The sequence below is a fragment of the Excalfactoria chinensis genome, chromosome 8 (assembly GCF_039878825.1).
Source record: "Excalfactoria chinensis isolate bCotChi1 chromosome 8, bCotChi1.hap2, whole genome shotgun sequence".
Classification (NCBI taxonomy): domain Eukaryota; kingdom Metazoa; phylum Chordata; class Aves; order Galliformes; family Phasianidae; genus Excalfactoria; species Excalfactoria chinensis.
In genome coordinates, this window is record NC_092832.1 from 26,249,819 (window position 1) to 26,269,365 (window position 19,547).

The 19,547-nt window shown below is 46.4% G+C and overlaps 1 protein-coding gene across 2 annotated transcripts in view; it reads left to right on the forward strand.

The window, feature by feature from the left end:
* Positions 1-19,547, forward strand: part of ROR1 (receptor tyrosine kinase like orphan receptor 1) — a 126,859-nt gene that overhangs the window by 65,443 nt on the left and 41,869 nt on the right. The gene's annotated exons all lie outside the window — the stretch shown is intronic.

Here is a 19,547-nt window from a genome sequence, read left to right on the forward strand (position 1 = left end):
ATCAGAACATAACCCAAGGATTTGGGATAACTCTGAGCCTTGGATTCTGCTCTAAACCAGAGAACTGCTGCTTTACCTTCTGGAATCAAACTCTGCCCGTGAGCATCTGTGAACCCTACAAGCTCAAAAACCAGAACCAGACCCGCACTTTGTGGCTTCAGCCCATCTTTCATTCATTAATTTCTAAAGTATTTTACGGCCTTGGTTATCTGGCCACTTCCTGATGCCTTTAACAGCTTCCTCGTAGCAAGTGAAGCTAATAAATTTACAGGCACCGTTCTTATGGAAATCTTAAGCAGGCTCGCTTTCTTTTTCCTTTTTTGAAGTAAGGGGAAAACGTTCTTGTTTGATGCCTCCGATGTCTGACGGTTGGTAGGGAAACAGTACAAATAAATGTGACTGATGAAATGTTTAGGAAGAAAATCTGATAATTGGGCGTGCAGGAAAATGTATGGCCTGGAAGATGCTGGAGCGGTCCCTGGAAGCAGTCTGGCGGAGGAAGCAGTGCTCCCTGCTGCATTCCCAGCTCTGGGCCCTTGTTGCGGCACAACTTGTTAATCATCACACCATCAGACTGGCCAGAATGCAGCCAATATAACTTAGGCTTTTGTGTTGCCGTGGATGCTATCTGAGCATTCCTGGAACAGTAATTTCCTTTTTGGCCTCCATGGAAACAGTCATAAAACAATTCTTAAAATGTCAGGAGCGACTGCATCTAATGGTGGTGCTTCAGCCAAAGAAAACATACTTCAGTTTTGAAGCATTCCCACCAAAACACTGAAATCTTAAAGCTACTAATAGGCTGTGCATCGGTGCCTGAGCACTTTACCATGACATTTAATAAAATGTAATTCATCTACCATCTTTGTGCACCAAGGCGCACTAAAAGCTTTCCAGAAGGGACCAGAAAAGAGAGGAGGGCACGGGTGGCAGCAGGGCAAGTGGCAGAGGCAAACTGCTTGGCTTGTCTGCCCTGGATTATTTTACTTGTAATTGGCAAACGTTTAACAACATTTCACACTTGGGTAAAGATCTACCCGTAATGAACGTTGATGCTACTGAGAGATGTAGCACTCAGTACTGGCACAAATGTCAGGTTGGATACTGGGAAGAATTTCTTACTGGCACAGACTGCCCTGGGGGAGGAGGATGTCACCGTCCCTGGGGGTTTTCCAGAGCCATGGGGATGTGGCACTAAGGGAGTGGGGGGTGGGCTTGGGGAGCTTAGTGGTTCTATGGTTCTAAGAAAACCATGACGTCTCTTGCAAAGTCAGTCCATGTGAACAGCTCTGGATATCTCTGTCTTTGCATTCTGATCCAAATTAATATTATTATTCCTGTTACTGCTTTTTGGCAATGGGGAAAATGAGAAGATTCCTCGTGTATTTCTAGTCAGCATCCTGTGTAATAGTGACCTTGAGGGAGGGATGAAGGGATAATCCAACTAGGTGAGCAATTGCAACTCCTTTTGTATTTGATGTGAATCGTTCCTTGCAGCCTGCGAGCAGTTGCTCCAAAGCCTCCAGCTGTTGCTGCCTTGTGTCGGACTGGATCCAGCACTCAGTTCTGTCCTTGCTGCTCTGAAGCAGGGGTTCCAGGTTTGCCTCAGTCAGATGCCAGGAGCAGTTGTCCCTGTTTGTCCTGGGCAGCACATGTGGGAAGGCCAGATGCTGTGCTGGGGGATGCTGTGCTTCCTCCCTTCTGTGAAGCCATCAGGCTGTTAATGCACCCCCAGCCCCACATCGTGTTGGAGATGTCCATCAGCTATTTCCCAGACAGCAAGCAGCTGCTGGCCTGGCTGTGTCATGATGCTGGTGTCCAGCAGTGCTCTGGCAGGGAAAGCTTCACAACATTCAGGGATTCAGTTCAGGCGACACAAAGTTCAGCTGCTCATGAGATGCCAGTCCAAGCAGCTCGAAATGCTGTGGGGCTGGCACAGGGACTGTGAGTCCTCCAGGGTTAGGCTCCCTTCCATCTGCTGGAGGGTGGCGGTTTGTATTGGCAGTCAGGCCGGAGCACAGCAGAACAGCACTTGGACTTCTTGTGAGGTTTGAGTTTCTATCTAAAAGGTTATTGCTTGAAATCAAGTTGTGATGAGAGATACGGGGGGAGAAAAGAGCACTTAACCAGATGTCATCACTGCTGGGTATGGGTTGGGCATGCTTCATGTTTTAGATGAAAGCTGAAGCTGGCTCTTTATTAAAGCTGGCTCAGGCATCCCATGAGCTTGCAAGTCATGTGTGCTCCTGCTCTGACCCCACGTTTCTTTCATTCACGTATATTTTCAGATTGCCTTCATCTTTTCACCCCAAGATACTTCCTTTCAATACAGCATTAAAATATGACCAAAGTGTGGAAAGCTGTTAAAAATCCTACACAAAACGATGAGTGCAATATTTAAACTGCACTTTAAAACCTTCTGGACTTCTTGACGTATTTCTCTCCACCTTCTTCTCTCTTAAGTCCTACCTTACAGTTTTGCCTCTTATTTTTATCTCAACAGCTTTATTTTGGTGTGTTTCCCTTGAAGTTGGTACTGAGCTAAGCTTGTTCTGGGTTACTGATATGGGGATCATTTTGCTGATGGGGTGTAAACTTTTGCCCTTAAGACAACTTTACAATGATATTTCTAATCCTCTTATCTCTTCCGTAAATCGTCAATCTTGCTTGTGGGTTTTCTGGAGAGAATGATTTCATTATGAATGAATTCTTTCCATTTGGGTTTGTTTATTTTTAAGACAGATAAGTTATCTTGCTTTCTCTGGGAGAGATTAAAATATTTCTAATTATAAGTGTGAGAGCGGTGCAGTTCGGAGCGGCTCACTGTCTGTTTGCTGGCAGGGCAGAAATACAGCCGGTGAAATGTGACTGGTGCGAAAGTGTTGGAAAACTGATGAGCCTGTGATTGTGAGCATGCAGATGGAGGGATGGGAAAGGGCAAAGCAGCAGAGAAGTACAGCACTGGCAAAATGGATGGGGCCGTTCTATCAGTGCGTCTTTCTCTTCAGCTACCATTTAATTTGTGGCATTCCTAGTGGCGTCCAGGTCATTTTCTTGGTGTAGTCAAGTTCTTTGGAAACTTTACTTGAGAAAACCCATGAAATGCATTGCCTATTATTCCTGCTGCTTTGTGTGTAAGAATAAGAGCTTTAGGAGGCGGGTTGGTGGTGTGTCTGCAGTCACCTGAAGGGACCGAGAGCTGTGGCTGTAACTGATACCAGAAGGGAATGACATGGGTAAGCATTGGAGCTAGCGGGCTGTGGTTGGAGGAACAAAGCAGCTGCATGTGGGAGCAAAGCTGCTCATACGGTGCAGTAGTTAAGCACATACTGAAGTCTTATTAAAGCAAAGTGTGCGCTGAAGGGCTCTGCTGAGCCAGGCATTCAAGAAGAATGGATTTGAGGCCGTTTTGTTATATTTGTACCAGCACTGGGCATGTGAAGTGCATGTCATGCGTGGGTCTGAGTAATTAACATTCCTCTTCAGGTTCCTCTAGAGGTTCAGCAATGCACCCTCCTTCAAAGACCCTGCCTTACACCTTTGACCTGCCAGACTATTTCTAATGAATTGCAGGGATGGATACAGTTAAACCATTTCGAGTTGCTCCTTCCACTGGATAATGTGATGTGGAGCTGAGCGGGCAGGCAATGCAGAATATTGGGCAGGGCTGCTCTTCTCGTGGAGCAGAACATCACACCTCCAGAACTCCCTGTGCTCAGGGCTGGAGCACAAAGCATTTTACATGCTTTCCAAACCCCAGCTCGTAGCTGTCGAGGTGAGCTATGAACCGCAGCACTCCGGAGATGAGCACAGTGCTGCTGACCTGCACGGCGTTGGAAAATGAAGACCTGGCTTCTTTGTCACCTCAACCCAACGTGCTTTTCCCTAAGCACAGTGCTGGAAGGGCAGTGCCACGGTATCGAGCGTGCAAACATAGAAGGAGCAGCAGAGTGAAATCTTACTATATTTGGGTAATCCTCTAACACTGAGGCAACTTGGTTTTCCATTTCAAATGCTTGATTTCTTTTCCCCGTTCTTTTCTATGGGAGCGAATTGGTGCTTTCTTAAATATTGACATTAATCTCCTCAGTTGGAAGCGAACCAAGCTTCTGTATTTCTTATCCTCCCAAATCATCTGTACTTCAGATCTGTTTACCAAACGGACTATATTGCATTCCCATAAATCCCGTACTTTGCGTTTGCTGTGATATTAATTTATTGGTACGCATGCATTTTCAACATCAATTACACTCAGTCTCAACAGACATAACTCTCTTCAAAGGACATGGAAGGCCGTGCAGCTCTTGGCTTGCAGAATCCCCAGTCCTGCCTCTGCCCTGCTGCAGAGCTGAGCCCTGCTCACCCACCGGGAATCTGCACGCTGTACAGAAGCAAAGACATGACTGAGAAGCATCCCAGCTGCAGCCTGATTTGGAGCTGGCCTAATATTTTGCTTAGAGGCGGTGATCATTCATTTCCTTGAGAGCAAAAGCGCTTCACTGGTGTTTGGAGGAAGGTGCTCGAAACTCTGATGGGAATGCAAACTTCTGACTCAGGCAGCAGAGGAGGGCATTGACGTTCAGGGTACTGTAATTTGGAGTCCAGTTTAAGATTTCAGCAGGAAGGAAGAGCAGCAACTTTGGTTAAGTGAGCAGCTGGAAGAAATGCCTAAAAACATTCACGTCTTCATTTACAGACAGAGCTTTTGTTTACACCAAATGTTGCCGGTTAAGGGAAAGCAATACCAAATGTTTATTCCTTATAATGAGAAATGACCAAAGACCATCGTTTGAAAAAGAACTTCTCACCAGAGTTAATCTGATGTTGCAGAATCTGAATTAAAAACGACAAGGGAAAGGAAAAATGCCTCAGTGAAAAAGGGAACCACAAACCACCTTTGTTTGCTTCCTGCACTTGAGCTGGAATGTAAAATGGCGCCTTGCAAGTGAAAAATCACTTTTCCTTCAGATGACCTGTTTAAAAGTGGGAATGCTGGTGGAGTTTCAGAAACGCTTGTCAGCCCCGGTCACTGATGCATAGGATAGAAATGAGAAGCACATGGGACTCTGATCCCAAAGGGTACGGTTTTGCCCTATGCTTGTAGGCCTGCAGGCTTTTCCTCAGGCCGTGGTTCTTGCAGAAGGAGCTGCATTTTGTTAATGCACATTTCCAAAACTACAGACTGGTTTGCCTTCATCGCCCGTTACTGAATTTGCACCTAAAAGTTGGAACTTTGCAGAGTACTTTTTACCAGAAGTACTGTAGGGAATGCTTCTGTTTATTTCACTGTTTCTGCCACTGAGAAGGTTTCCATGCTGAATAGTGAAATGAATCCATTTTCTACTTCTTTTCCTAACAAACCTGTGAATAACTGCAGTGCAGATCCCTTCCTTCAGTGGTGAGACTTGCAAGAACTGGCAGGGAGCAGAAAACCCTTTGCTGTTTGCTGACTTCCTTCCTGTTGCGTCCCCTGGATGGGGCAGTTCTGCATCCCATGGCATAACAAAAGGCTATTTCTTGTAGCTGTCCCCCAAGATTTATGCCTGTTCAAGCTGCCACAGCAATTCCAGTCCCTCCTCTCCTCTTTCTGTTTTTTCCCCACCTTCCTTCCATTTCTTTCTTTCTTTTTTTTAATATATTTCCCCCTTTGTTTTGTGCTGCGGTCGTTATTATTTAGTAGCTTATCAATTCAAATGGAAACTGAGTGATTTGTTTAAGTGCCTTTCTGTTGGGGTACCTTTCCAGCTCGCCACACTGAACTGCAGCACAGATGTTATGCACATTTAACTGTGCAGTCAGCGTGCATATTTTTAACATAACTTGTCTTGAAAATATTTATTCAAGCCAAGACAACAGAAAATTAGAGTAATTTGATTGCTCAGGCTTAAGGAATAGATTACTACTGTTCCAGATGTAAGAAACAACAGACTACTTACTCTCCCTAGACTGAAAAAAACCCGTCATTGGCTCCTGATACCAACCATATTTGCTATTATGTTCATAGTAAATCTTTTAAAAGTTGGATACCTTGAAAGAGTTTCAGTTTAAAGCTTTGCCAACCAGCATTACGAGAATTTCCCCCCCCCCAAATAAGCTCATTACGAAGGGTTTCAAAATACCCAGTGCTCCAAAGGTGCAATATTACAAAGCCAAGTTATAAATCCTCCTTGCCATGAAGTAAGAGTGCCAGATATCTCTGCAGTGGACTCGGGCTCTGCGAGGCTTTCAGCAGTCAGGCCTGATTGCATCTGAAGATCAGGCTGCTGGCACAAAGGATGTGGGATCTGGGATGCAGTGTTCTTCTATTCTTTGGTCTTCGACCAAATCTTCTTCATGTAGATTTTTCAGTTCTCACTCAACCTTTTGGACTTGTTCCTGCTGTTTCTCTTTGTGTGCCCTCCGTCTGTCTGCATGTTCTTCCCCTCGTACATGTATAAGCTGCCTCTGTACAGTTCACTTGGATGTTTATATCTCTATGCCTTTTTGACTTAGGAATGTAAACGTGATGCCCACAGGTGTGATGTACCAGACCTGGAAGCCAGACTCATGGCTCCCTGGGCGCGTGACTTCCCAGTGCCTGCAATTAGATGGAGCCGAGCAGCTACTTGTAATGAAACAGCCTTTTTGCTATGGGTGTTGTCTTCATTTTCCCATAGGTTAGGTTTTCATTTAGGTGGTGTGTGCTGTTCTACAGTGCATTCAAAGCCATAGAGTCAGTGATTAGCAGAGAGAGAAGCAAGGTGTGGGTGTTCCAGAAGCTGCACCATAGGACTTAACACATGCTTCATTGTGCATCTCTTCTCTCTGTCCCACCAGTGGCCTCTGCTCCAGTCACACATGGAGAGGAGACCATAAAAGCTTTGGTCAGTGTCTGGTTTTACTTAGATATCTTATTACTTTAGGGTGAAGATGAGTGTAAGGAAATAGTTTTCATAGTTGCTCTTGTACAACAGCTCTCTATGTTGGAAATTCCTTAAACCCATCCTTCTCTTTTCTGGACAGCAAAGAATGTTGTATTTTCATTCAAGCCAGCCCTGGGTACTGGTGTGTGCAAGGAACAGCGCTTGGAATCGTAGTTCCCCTAAATGTGAGGTAATGGAAGGAAGATTTTAGTAGATGAATGTTTTGGGGCTGCTACTCAGGCAGCACGGGGCTCTAATAGTGCTGCACGGGCTCTAGCTGCTGGAAATCCAGCGTAGGTGTCTAAAGGGAGATTTCCTTTATTCCTATCTTTCCACATTCACCTTTTGGAGAACACAAATGTTTGTGTATGAAGGGTCATCGGGGGCCGCCTCACAGCTTCAATCCCAGCACCTTGTGTCATTTTTCACCTAATAGCCAGGATGGAGCACAGCACCCTTTCGAAAGGAACTTGAGCCGTACTGTTAAATGTGAGCTGACAGCCTAGTAAAAACAAAAGTCTTCATTTTTCTTATTTGTCTGCTTTCTAACCAGCCAGAAACTGCTCAGAGCTCTCTTATTAGATCTCCAAGTATGCAACGCGGAGAAATCCCTGGATTCTAAAATTGCTGAGTACACACGAGCGGTGCCACAGTGTCCTCTCCTCGTGCCAAAGCAAATTTCTGACTTATGGAATTCTTCTCTGCAGTGTCTGAATTAGGTAAAGCGTTCGGCATGTCGCGGGGCCATACGAGCACCTCGTCCGCGGGGTCCTGCGGTGCATTTGGGTGCCACCAGCACCTCCAGTTTGGGAAGACCAGTTGGAGCTCATAGGACAGAGAACTGGAGAGCACCGGGCCTGCCTGATAACCCCAGTTAGCCCAGGAGGCTTTTCATGTTCAAGAAAACCCCAAGCCAACAACCAGTGTTGCCCACCGGGCTGCAAATGCACCCCATAAGACCAGTTAATGATTCCTGTTCTACTGGTCCCGGGCTTATTTTGTGTCTGGTCCTATCAGCTGTGTGGGTTCCCTACACTTCAGTAGGATAACTGGTGGTTTCGAGGCAGGAGTTTGGTTTTTTTTCTTCCTCTTGTATGTTATGATATACCTAGCATGTGTAAATAAACATTGCCTTCCACTAAAACCCGGGCCATTATGAAATGGCCTTCAGTATATTGTGCACAGATGAAAGGGGCTGCTAGAAGTTATTAGCTGCTTATCTATGGTAGGCTGTCAGCGTGTGATGGTTTAGAAGGGCTTTCAAGCATTTCTACCACTTTTTTTGTTTTTACTTTGCTTACTTTGTTTTCATTGCTTGTAACTGGCAGAGGAGTTGTGAACTAATAGCTTTGTAAAGCACTTCTCATCCACTTAGGGGGCTTTCAGAAGTTCTCTGAGTTCCCTAATACAATAGCAGCCTCACTGTTGGCTTCGATGGAAGTAGAAGTGAGACCAAGTGCTTCTTAAAAAGCCACATTGCTTTCCTCTGTGTTTTGTCTTTTTGTCTCTTCCAGTTCCTAAAATGACATTTGTAGCATCACCAAGTGAGAACTGTAGGTTAAAATTTCAGCACTGTTTCTGAGCTTGATGCAAGGGTCATCAGGCACTGCCTTTGCTGAAGCTGTGGTAGGGATGGGGCACATACAGATACTGATGAGCTGCTTAGGCGAAATTCCTACTCAAATCGAATGTATCCCCTTGCATACATGGGATTTGTTTTCTCTTCTGATTCTGCATGTAGGTTTTTCTGCCCATTAAACTGCCTGGAGCTGGGGAACCCCCTGCTGCCTGCCTCTTACCCTCCGTTTGTGATGCTGTGCACTGCTGGGACTCTCCTCTCAGCCCAGCACATCAGCAGCTAATTCCAGCACGCTGTTCTGTGCTGACTTCCAAGTATTATGAAGTAATTTTGTACTTATTTATTTAAAAAATAAACCCACCTGCACTGCTTTACATAAATACGAGCCGAGATGTCCAAGAATCCTGTGTCTGCAGCACAGTGTTTATCCACTTGGAGCAGAGATCGAGTTCTCATTGCCTGGCATAATGTCAAGCATAATGGCACTAAGCAAGCCAAGCCCTGGAAGCTTTGGGCAGGCCTTTATTTATCCTTGTTAGCCAGAACTCCCTCGACCACAGTGGGAACTGGGAAGCAATACATGGATGGGAGGCTGCAGGCTGAGCTCAGGGCCAAGCAGGGCTGGCTCTGCACAGAGTGGCCCTGCCTACAAAAGGTCAGCAGCACTTGCATATGAAGGTCTACCAGAAAAATAAACAGGCCTTTTGGATCTGCAAGAACAGCTGTCTCCTCAGGGTGCCACAGTTTGTGCCACACAGTGTGTGAATGCAGTGATTACGCGGTGCTTCTTCTCTCTCACTGCCATGCTTAAAGCTCTCTAGTTATAAAGTCTTATAAAACTCTTGCAAGAGTCAGCTGGAGCATCTGTGTGTGCCTCATTCCCCTCCTCCATCTCCTCTGGCCTCTGGGATGTGAGAGTCCATCCTGAGGCCAGGATAAAGCCTATGAGATGTAAGAATGTCAGCCTCCTCTCTGATTCTGTTTAAGGGAGTTCTTAACCCATCTGATGATGTCCAAAGAGTTTGTTTTTGTGAGGCAGAGCTGGGAAGTGTGATGTCCAAGCATCACAGAAGGCTCGTTTTTCTTTGCATACCTTCCCTTTGCCACCTTTAAAAGCTCTGTCTTGAGCTGTGCATGCCACTGCCTGCTATGTTGGTGAGTGGTTCTGCTTGCTAGAACAGAAAGCCCGAGGTGGGACAAAATGATGTCAGCCACCACAAGAAATGTTGGTCAGTAGCACCGTGCTGTGATTTCTGCTGCAAAATTCCTCACAGGTGAGACGTGCTGTGATGGGACGCTGCATGTGCAGGGTTTTGTATCTGAATGCAAAGTCTGCATCTGCTGAGCTGTGTGTGCATGCACATGTTTGTGTGCATATACGTACGTGTGTGTGTATTAAATGGTTTCAAAGCTTTAAGCCGGTAATGCAAGGAAACCAAAATCACAGGGCATGATTTGCTCTGTGGTTTGGAGAGAACCACATCTTCTGAGAGCTCCTGCCTTCAGCATACCAAACCCAGGCATTTCAAACAAGACTCAAATTGCTGAGAAATGTAGTGAAAAAGACACTTTCACATGATGGATATTTACAGTTTGTGTGTGTTTGTACTGAAGGTCAGAATCACAGAATGGTTTGGGTTGGAGGGGACTGAAAGGGCTGTCTCATAGCAGCCCCTTGCCATGGGGTGCTTCTCAGCTCTGACTCAATGATCGCATCCCAGTGGTCCTCAAGGCAGCTGAAATTAAGTTGATCTCTTTCCCCAAGATGTATTCAGGTGTGATTCATCTGTTTGTGAATGTTGGAGCTCATCTCAGTTTTCTTTGTTACAAATAAAAGACATTTTCAAAGTATTCCTTTGAGAATAGTGAGATTTGCACGGTGAGCAGGCATGGGAGTGACCTGAAGTTCATGGTCTGTCTGGGCTGAGTTGTGATGTCCTGGAGGAGTCCTGGCAGAGAAAGCTCCCACTGAGACAGAAATAAATGAAAGCCTTTGGGTTGCCAGCTGGGTCACCCCACTGTCTGGCTTTGCTTTCTGCAGCTGAGGTGTTTGGCTGGCAGCTGAGCTGGGACCACCAAATACAGCGTTGTTACCCATTCAGGTAACCTACACCAATACGTCAGGCTTCTGTACCACCCCTTCTGAATCTTTCATATGATTGTAATGCTGTAATCTGTTATGCCTGGCACTCTGTAAACAGCGTGACTAACAGCACCACTGTCAGAGTCAATTAATTTGGGAATCTGGGTTGGAAAATACACTACTCAGCAGTGCTGTGTTTCAGGAGGGCCGAGGAACATAACCTGAAGCAGCATCCGAGATCCAGAACTTGTGCTGGATTTTGCAGGTAGCTCAGTACAGTTTGGACAAGGTTCAAATATTCCTTGAACATCCACGTGTTAAATAATGGAAAGGTTTTGGTCTTGTACAGCCAAAGAATGAGAGGTTTGATAACTTCAGCATTTTAATTTAAACTAAGCAAGTGGTTGATTACGATACTTGACCAGGGCCATGGAAATGAGAAGGTAATCTGAATGCCTCAGCATACACTTGGGCTGACTCTGGCAGACATTCACCCTCATCACCTGCTGTGCTTAATATCACTGCAGTCCTTTGGCCCAAAGAACAAGAAATCAGGACCAGCAATTAAAGCCCTTAGTGCAGCGCTGTGGTTTGCAGCTCCTAGGTAAGCAATTGGTCTACTGGAGCTTAGGCTGGATGCAGTGCTCTCAGCTTGTTTATTTGGATTGCCTGCCTTGCAGAGAAAATCTATATCCGCTTCTGAGCTAACGAGTTTCTTAAAGTATGGCAATTGCCACAGCTTTGAAACATAATCTCTGTAGATCTGCAGTAACGTTACATCAGAAGCCTACCATCTTTTTTGTTCAGCTAATAAAAAAATCACCAGTGGTTTATCCTTCCACGAGGCTTCCGTGGCTGCAAAAGCACTTCAAATTGAACCAGCCAACTTTGCCCTGCTCCTGTTTATTTCCTCTTGTACAGGCTATTAACTTTTAGTGACTGTTGTTTTTTCTTTTGGTGTGTGTGGCACGGCCATTACAGGACCATGAAGGCTACGGGTATTTGTACTTCTGGGTGCAATTAAGACGAAGGCTTGCTAAGGCTGGGAGGCTTGGGAGAATGACTTTGCCAAAGCTTTGAGTTTGGTGCCTGTTACGCTGCCTGCATGGGACTGGGGCTGTGTGTGAGATGGGAGAGCCCTAAAGCTGGCTTAATTCTGCACTGGTTGAAATGGTGAGGAGTCGAATAGAGGAGCATGCCAGCAAGGGCATTTGAAAATCTGCTCTGGAGTATCTACGGAGATAAATTTGCTCCTATTGTTAAGTTAGGATTTCAATTTACTTAATGTTACCGAGTATCCAAATCTGGGAGGCCGTGCTGAAACGTTTCTGTAGCAAGTATAAGCTGTGGCTAATCAGTTTGTTAACTCATTCCAACAGTGAAGTGTTTAAAAGAGCCTCCAGAATGTGACTGGAAACCTTCAGTGCAGGCTAATTACCTATGGAGCGTTCATGCTGCTGCCACCCGAGGCCTGGGCTGTCAGCTCCTATGGACAGGTGTCATCTGCTTGGCTTGAAGGAGGATGTAAAAACCCAGCATTTTAGGAGAAGAAATGAAGGCTTACAGCTACCTGCTAAAATGTGGAGGCTTTAAGGCTGCCTGACATCAGGCCTGTGTGGGTGCAAGTTCCTCTTGAACAATCAATGTAGCTCAGTCTTGACTTGGCCAAAGCAACCAGCTCTGGCATCAGTTAAATATTTACATTCCCCCCTTTTTATATAAATTGTGCTCTATTAGCATACGTTTCACAGTGTATCCTTGTGTTTCAGCCTCTTTATAAATTTGGCAGTTTGTACATTAATCAACATCAACCGAGGGAAAATCCGAGCCATGAGGCCGAAGCCTTCAAATGTGCAACATTTACTGTTTCATCGTAGGCAGCCAATAAGTCATGTTGCAATGTATGCCTTGTACCAAGAGGATATGGTATAAAATGGAGCGTGTTTACACTAGGGAGACTTCTGTGTATTTAAGAAGTAATTGTTTCGGGGCCGTTCATTAATTCACAAGCTGACATGGGTACATTTTTCCTCACTGCAACAAAAATAATTACGGAGCTCAAAAAATAATAATGAATTTGCACATGGCAGGCTTTTACTGTAATTTTCTTCACAAGTTATAAGGGTTTAATTGTCGATTGGTAGTAGCCTTATCCATTTCAATCATTTCTGGCCCTCAAGTGCTGAGGTGCAAGGAGTTACGGTGTGCTGCGATTTATGGGGGATGTAAACGATTTCTTGTTTTCCCTCCCTGTTCTTGGCTGGGTTTGCCTTCTTTAAAGCTTTTGCAGATGGATTTAGTGCAGTGGCACTGATGGAAGCCAGGGACAAGCAAGCAGGTGCAGAGCAAAGCCCTGTCCAGGCACTTCATCCTTCGTCTGCAAACACGTCTGTCCCCACCGTGAGCTTTTGGGCACTGCTTGGTCTTGCTGTTTTGTGAGATGCAGAAATGGGAACCTGTGTGCTTGTTGTGCCAGTAAGGGGGCAGGACCCAAATTGCTCGTGTGCGGCATTGATGCCTTCGGTAGAACAAGCATCCTGTGGGGGTGGTCTGGGTGGTCGGAGCTTGCAGGCACGAGTTCATCTGGGCTTTGTGGGAGCCTCCTGCTGCAAGGAGCTGCTGAGATCCTTTGGTTTGTTCAGCCCAGAGAAGAGGAGGCTCTCATGGCCCTGCAGCGCCTCATGGCAGCCCTACAGCTCCCTCATGACCCTACAGCTCCTCATTGGTGGCCCTGCAGCTCCTCATGGAGCTGGGAGCCCAGCCTTTCTGTTCACCAGGTTTACCTTCACTCCTTGGCAGCAGAGGCAGGGCCTGCAGAGCCCACGCACCAGGCCAGCATCCAGCCCACCTGTGCCACGCTGACCCTGCATGCCCTGCCTTGGGTGCCTGACCCCCATGTCTGGGTGATGTACGGAGGTGGCACAGCATCACCTTCCTCCAGGGCTGAGCACAAAGGCTCAACTGTGAGCTGTGAGCTGCTGGCCCTTGTCCAGGCGGCCATTTCTTTATTTTGTTCCCTGTCTTTAAAGCTGTGGGTCGCTCCAGGGTGCAGAGTTTTGCTCTTCTTAAGTGGAAACTGTTAACGACCCAATTTAAGCAATGTAAAGTGCGCCCAGATTCCACGGTGACTTTTAAATCCGTGTAACATTAATGATAATCTGTAATTAATAGCGGCAATGAAAAGGAGCTGTAGTTCAGTAATTAGAAATGCGGGATTAAAGTATTAGCGTATAAAAGAGACTTCTTAAAAACCTCTTCTTCCAAGAGACAACTCTGATCCCTTGGAAGAAAACAGTTTTAATCTAATATGACTTCAGCCAGACTCCAAGGTACCAAAAATACCTCGGTCAGCCCTGGCTTGTTGTCCGTCATTAGCAAGCAGCCACAGGCTGGGAGGCACTTTAGTGGTGTGCAGGCGTTGGGTACTGCGTCGTACTCAGTGATGTGATCTGATGGTGTTGCCTATTGGTTTTCCAGAACAAATGCTGAGAGTGATGGGTTTGAGAAGGAGCTTTAGTCTCCCCATCAGGCTGTAGGGTTGGTGTTAAGGGAATCCTGTTAAGTACAGGAAACCCCAGCGGCTGCCCACCTTTGAGCCCAAAGCTTTCCTGGTGTGTCCTCATCAAAGAGAGAGGGTCTGCAAGAGAACAGAGGGCAGAGGTGTCAAGTGCATGCAGCGTGCTTGGCTTCCTGCCTGCAGTCCCACACAGGGCTCCGTGTTCCCCTCTGACTGTGCATCAGGAGTGGGCTAATCCTTCCATTTATCACAAACCTGCAGGAGCCTGAGGCACGTAGAGGCTCCCAGGTAGAAAGGCTGCTTGTCGCCTACGTGCTAAAGAGAGTGCCAGGGGCGGTGTTGGGGTGCTCTGATAGATGGAATAGGCTGCGGTATAAATGAGGTTCCTAACAGCTTCCAGTCCTGCACTAAATTAGATCATCCTGTTGCACTTCTCGCTTTTGAAGCTGAAAATTAATGCGTTGGATAAATGAAATCCACAGAGCACAAATCGGTGTTGAAGTTTTCCCTATCTAATGCCAATTGTTAACCTACCCCAGGCTATCAATAGTGATATATTACAGATAAATAACAGATAGCTACGCCTGGGAGTGAGAACATCATAGGAGTGAGAACAGCATTAACCATTTGACAGCTGTTAGCATCGTGCAGTACCAGCTCTGCCCTTGTCTGCATGGAACAGCCTGAGGAGCTGGCGTGGGTCCTTTGCCAGCAGAAGGTGTGTCTGATGGAGTGATGGGTTGCAAACTCTGCAGCAGTTCTTTGCATCTGCCTGTGTAAGGGCTAGGCAGAACCAGCTTGGCATTTGCTTTTCCAGCCTTAGATTAAGTGGGCTAGTGACTTAAAATGAAGCGTTTGAAGGAGAAATGCTGTTGTGCAACATTTCATCTTGCTTACCAAACATATTTACATAAGGGCAATTGTGCAGTTTTTATTGCATCTAATGTATGGGTTGTTCTCTTCCAAGACGTGCAGAGGTGGGCAGTTTCCCTGAGCATGCATGGCCAAGTCTTACAGCAGGAACAGATCTTTGCTGTGAACTGTGCTCACTGCAGACACAGTATAGACAGGTATTTTATTCTGATCATCATGTTCAGAAATTGCTTTATTTGTAACTAATCAACAGAGGGGGAACAGCTGTTTGTGAGGGTGGGCAGTGATGGGACAAGGGGGAATGGTTTTAAACTGAGACAGGGGAGGTTTAGGTTGGATCTTAGGAGGAAGTTTTTCCCCCAGAGGGTGGTGACGCACTGGAACAGGTTGCCCAAGGAGGCTGTGGATGCCCCATCCCTGCAGGCATTCAAGGCCAGGCTGGATGTGGCTCTGGGCAGCCTGGGCTGCTGGTTGGTGACCTGCACACAGCAGGGGGTTGGAGCTGGATGAGCACTGTGAGCCTTTGCAACCCAGGCCGTTCTATGATTCTATGACAGATCATTAAAGGAAGCGTAAGGGCAGTAGATTCACCTTGAGAGACACCAGGCCTATCTGAAGAGCAGAAATGCTCTCAACAATTTCCCCTCTTCACTGCAGTTCTGCCTCATCCCACTGACTTGGGGTTTGGGTGATTCCTACCTCCTTTTGAACAACAGGAGTTGTGTAATGCAGACATGTCCACTGACATGCAGAGACGCTGATGTTGCAGAAATAGAATCCTCTCTTACATTAAAGATATAAGCAGCATTTGAGGTCTGTGGAAATTTCAGGACGGTGCCAATTAGACAGACAAGAAAATTAGTGAATAATAGGTCATATCCATTACACTCTGCAGCAGGTATGTCTCGATTTCCTTCAGTACCTCCAGGGTGGGCTGTGGATGGGCTGGTGATGGGCGGATTGCAAAATGCACTGTCTTGGGAGATGGAATGAAAACGTGCGGGGAGCTTCAGGAGGAGCGGTGAGGAAAAAGATGGTGGAGATAGGGCTAAGAGAACAGCCACGGGGCGTCTGTGTGGGGAGATGCTGGAACCGATCAGTCAGGTAGCAAGCAGACAAAGGGGAAGCGTCGCTGTGGAATGTGCAGGAAAGCAGAAAACTCCAAACACTTGGTATAATGAGGGTTCACTCTCATTCTCTATTGTCTTATCTACGATTCCTGTTATCTCAATGTAACTTTTAAGCAACACAGCTAAAGAAGACTATTTGGGGAAGATTTTCATTCATCTTTTTAAGGAGCACTGATGTTGCTAGTAGATCTGCTGCTGTAACGTTGACCAATGCTTTGGCCAAACCCAAAGGAGTGCTGAGCTGCCCGGTGGCGTGGGGCAGCTTCCCATCAGGACGTGTGGGAATGCTTTGCCCGATCTTGTTCTTGGTGTCTTGTGCAATCTGGGTTTTATCACTTCCTTAGGCAAATTCCTTGGGAGGATAACAAATCTCACTCAGCGCAGGGTTTCTAAGCAGCTTTAAGAAGAGATTTGCAACTGGAAAACTTCAGTTTTATTTAGTTTAATTTTGCATGGTTTATTTTATTACTCATAGCTCCTTGGCTACTCTAAATACCTCCACACTCTTTTTGCTATTTTGGGTGTCCTGCAGTGAGATTTGGGTTGCAGATATTGCAGACACATCCGTGGAAGAAAAATGCTAATCCAGTCTTTCTTTTGGGTATGTAAGGAGGGTGTAGAAGGACCCTCAGGCATGATACAGAACAGGGGATGCCCATTACGAAGGCATTTTGATTTCTGTTTGTGTGTGTTTTAACTAGACCTATCTTCTGCCTCAAAAAGGCCTGGGATTCTTTCTGTGCGGCCAGGAGGAAAGCAAGCAGTGCAAACATGCAGCCCTCGTACATCGCTCCTGCTGCCTTGCAAGCAGAATATCCACATTTGCAGACTTAACTCCGCTCTCTGCTTTGTTTCTCTGTAGCAGATTTATTTCCCATTAAAATCTTCAATCATTTCTGGATTTGGTGTCATCTTAGCTATCTGCCTTCTTCCTGTTTTGACTTTTACTCTCTTTCCTTCATGTTACAAATGCGTGGTGTAGAGATATTAATTAGCCCGGATGCAGGGCCTGGATTGTCTCCTTTCATTGTGGGGCAGCAGATGAGACTGCCCTGTGCTCGGCTGGGGCTGCAGCCCTGTGTTGCAGGCACAGCCCCTGAGTGATGGCTGCTCGTGGTGAGAAAATGAGGCAGCGGTGTGTGCCTGCGATAAGGACAGGCTCTGCAGTTCCTCTTCCTGGGCAGCTTTCTGTAAACCTTATTGAAGTTTATTTAATCACAAAGGCTTTCAAAGGACTGACTTGTGTGAAATTCGCTCGGCACTTGTGCAATATGGTAATAAAGGCAGATGTTAGCCAACTTCTCTGTGGGGAGGAGTTCTGAATACACTTTGCTTGGCTTTTCACAGAGGTTTTAATTGACTGTTATGATTTGTCATTAACTTAAGACCATGGATGCATTCAAGGCCAGGCTGGATGTGGCTCTGGGCAGCCTGGGCTGCTGGTTGGCCACCCTGCACATAGCAGGGGGTTGGAACTGGATGAGCACTGTGGTCCTTTTCAGCCCAGGCCATTCTGTGATCCTGCAATGATTCTGTGACCAGCATTTCTTCACTGGGACGGAGTTTTGAACAGATGTTAAACTTTCATGCGTTAAGATTCTTCGTTCATCATAAAATACCTGGATAATGGGCCTTTGCCACTTGCAGTAATGGACCTTTCTCTGACAGGCTTTTTCCAAACCACATCTCATTGTTCATATGGTTAAAGTAGGGCTCATCTCCCTGTTTGATAACCAATTGCAGTATTAACATACGAGTTTTCTTTGTTATTTTTATTTCAAATGGTGGTAGGTTGGAAAAATGCATTCCCTGAAGGAGTGGGCCAGCACTGGCACAGGCTGCCAGCAGGGTGCTGCACTCAGCACCCCTGGAGATGCTCTCCATCCCCAGCTTGATACTGAGAATGCATGAAGGAGTGACACCTTTTGAGGCTCAGCAGTGCTTTGGTGGGCCGCTAAGTGTGATAAAGGCTGATATAGCCCGTGTACCCCTCCTGCAGCCAGGAGGTGTGCTCATGTGCACAGCGTTCAGCTCCTCCTTGCACACCATCCCAGTTCCTGTGGCTGCTGCTGGGATGAGCTGTGGTTGAGGTTATCAAACTCCACCTTACAAGATGTAATTCAGACTCTTTCTGTAAGAGCTTTCCAAGCACAGGAGGCATTATCTAAGTGAGTTGAGAGTTTTTCTATGCATTTGAGAGCACAGAAGTCTTGATTTCACAAATGCAAAGGAAAAAAAGCCCTACTTGCTCTGTGTTCTCTGAATGCATTTTGCTGCAGGAGGCAGAGCTGCTGAGCGAGGTGCAGCAGGAGGCAGCCCTGGTCCTGGGGGGAAGCAGCTCAAGGCTTTGATCCCCTCCCCTCTTTGTTTGCTGGGTGACTTTTTGTTTTCTGCATTACCTTAGAATTAATGGTATGTCCCCATGCTGTGTGGCTGCTCAGTGTGTTCCTTTCAGTCCTGTGAAGTGTTTACTGAGGGCATAGAAATACTTTGCTCTGAAATCAGAGCTTTAATTCAGAAGTATTAGAAAATTGCCTTAGTGATGCATAAGGCCATCTTGCAAATAGTGGCTTCACCTCCTGAGCGTGTCTCCCCCTGGAGCTTGGTGTCATAGTGTGGCTCCTCCTGGAGATCAGGCGATGGCTGTGTGCTCCGGCAGGGTTACCATCACGCTTCCAAAGGCTGTTCGAGAAAGAAAACAAATAGCAAAAAAGAGAATGTAGAGGAACAGACACAGTAGGACAAGATCTTGGCTTGCATCGTGGGTGGCTTCAGAGCAATGCCATTGCACACGGGCTCAGGATCTGTCCCCATCGGTGGGTTTGTGCCCCGTGTATCTGCGCAGGCTGGGGACTGAGCTTGTAGGTGAGTTATAATGGCTGCAGGTTCTGTGTTTACATTGGAAATACTTGACAGAGCCTTAAATAAGCAGTGCTACCAGGTGGGCTTTTAAGAAAGACGATATTTATACGAAGTGCAGTGGCTGTATCTGAACTTAACTGCCGTGTGCCTTTGTATGACATCGTGTTTGCAGTTTTCTCATGATTTCCTAATGAACTACAGAGTTGTTCAGTGATCAAATAAAAGCACGTCTTTGGATATCCTTGCACTGAGGTTGCTTTACAGTGTCCACATTCTCCTGGGTGCTGCTCAGCATCCCTGTGCATGTGCTGGTGCTGGAGATCCAGCCAGGGGCAGCGTCAGCCTTCCCACATCTCAGATAAATGTGTGTTAAATCCCAGGGAAAAGACATAGCAGCAGTGAGGGGAGGCTCCTGACGTTCAGACCAGCCTCTCAGGCCTGCGTTTGCATGCGCTGTATAAGGGTTTCTCATACAAGTAGCCCGGTTAACTTTAGTGCATAAATGGTGTCTCTTCTTGTGCTCACGGGTTCACAGGATTAAAATCTCTATAAATGTTAGTAGATAACAAGTTCGGCAGCCTTGGAGCACTGTGTTTTTCTT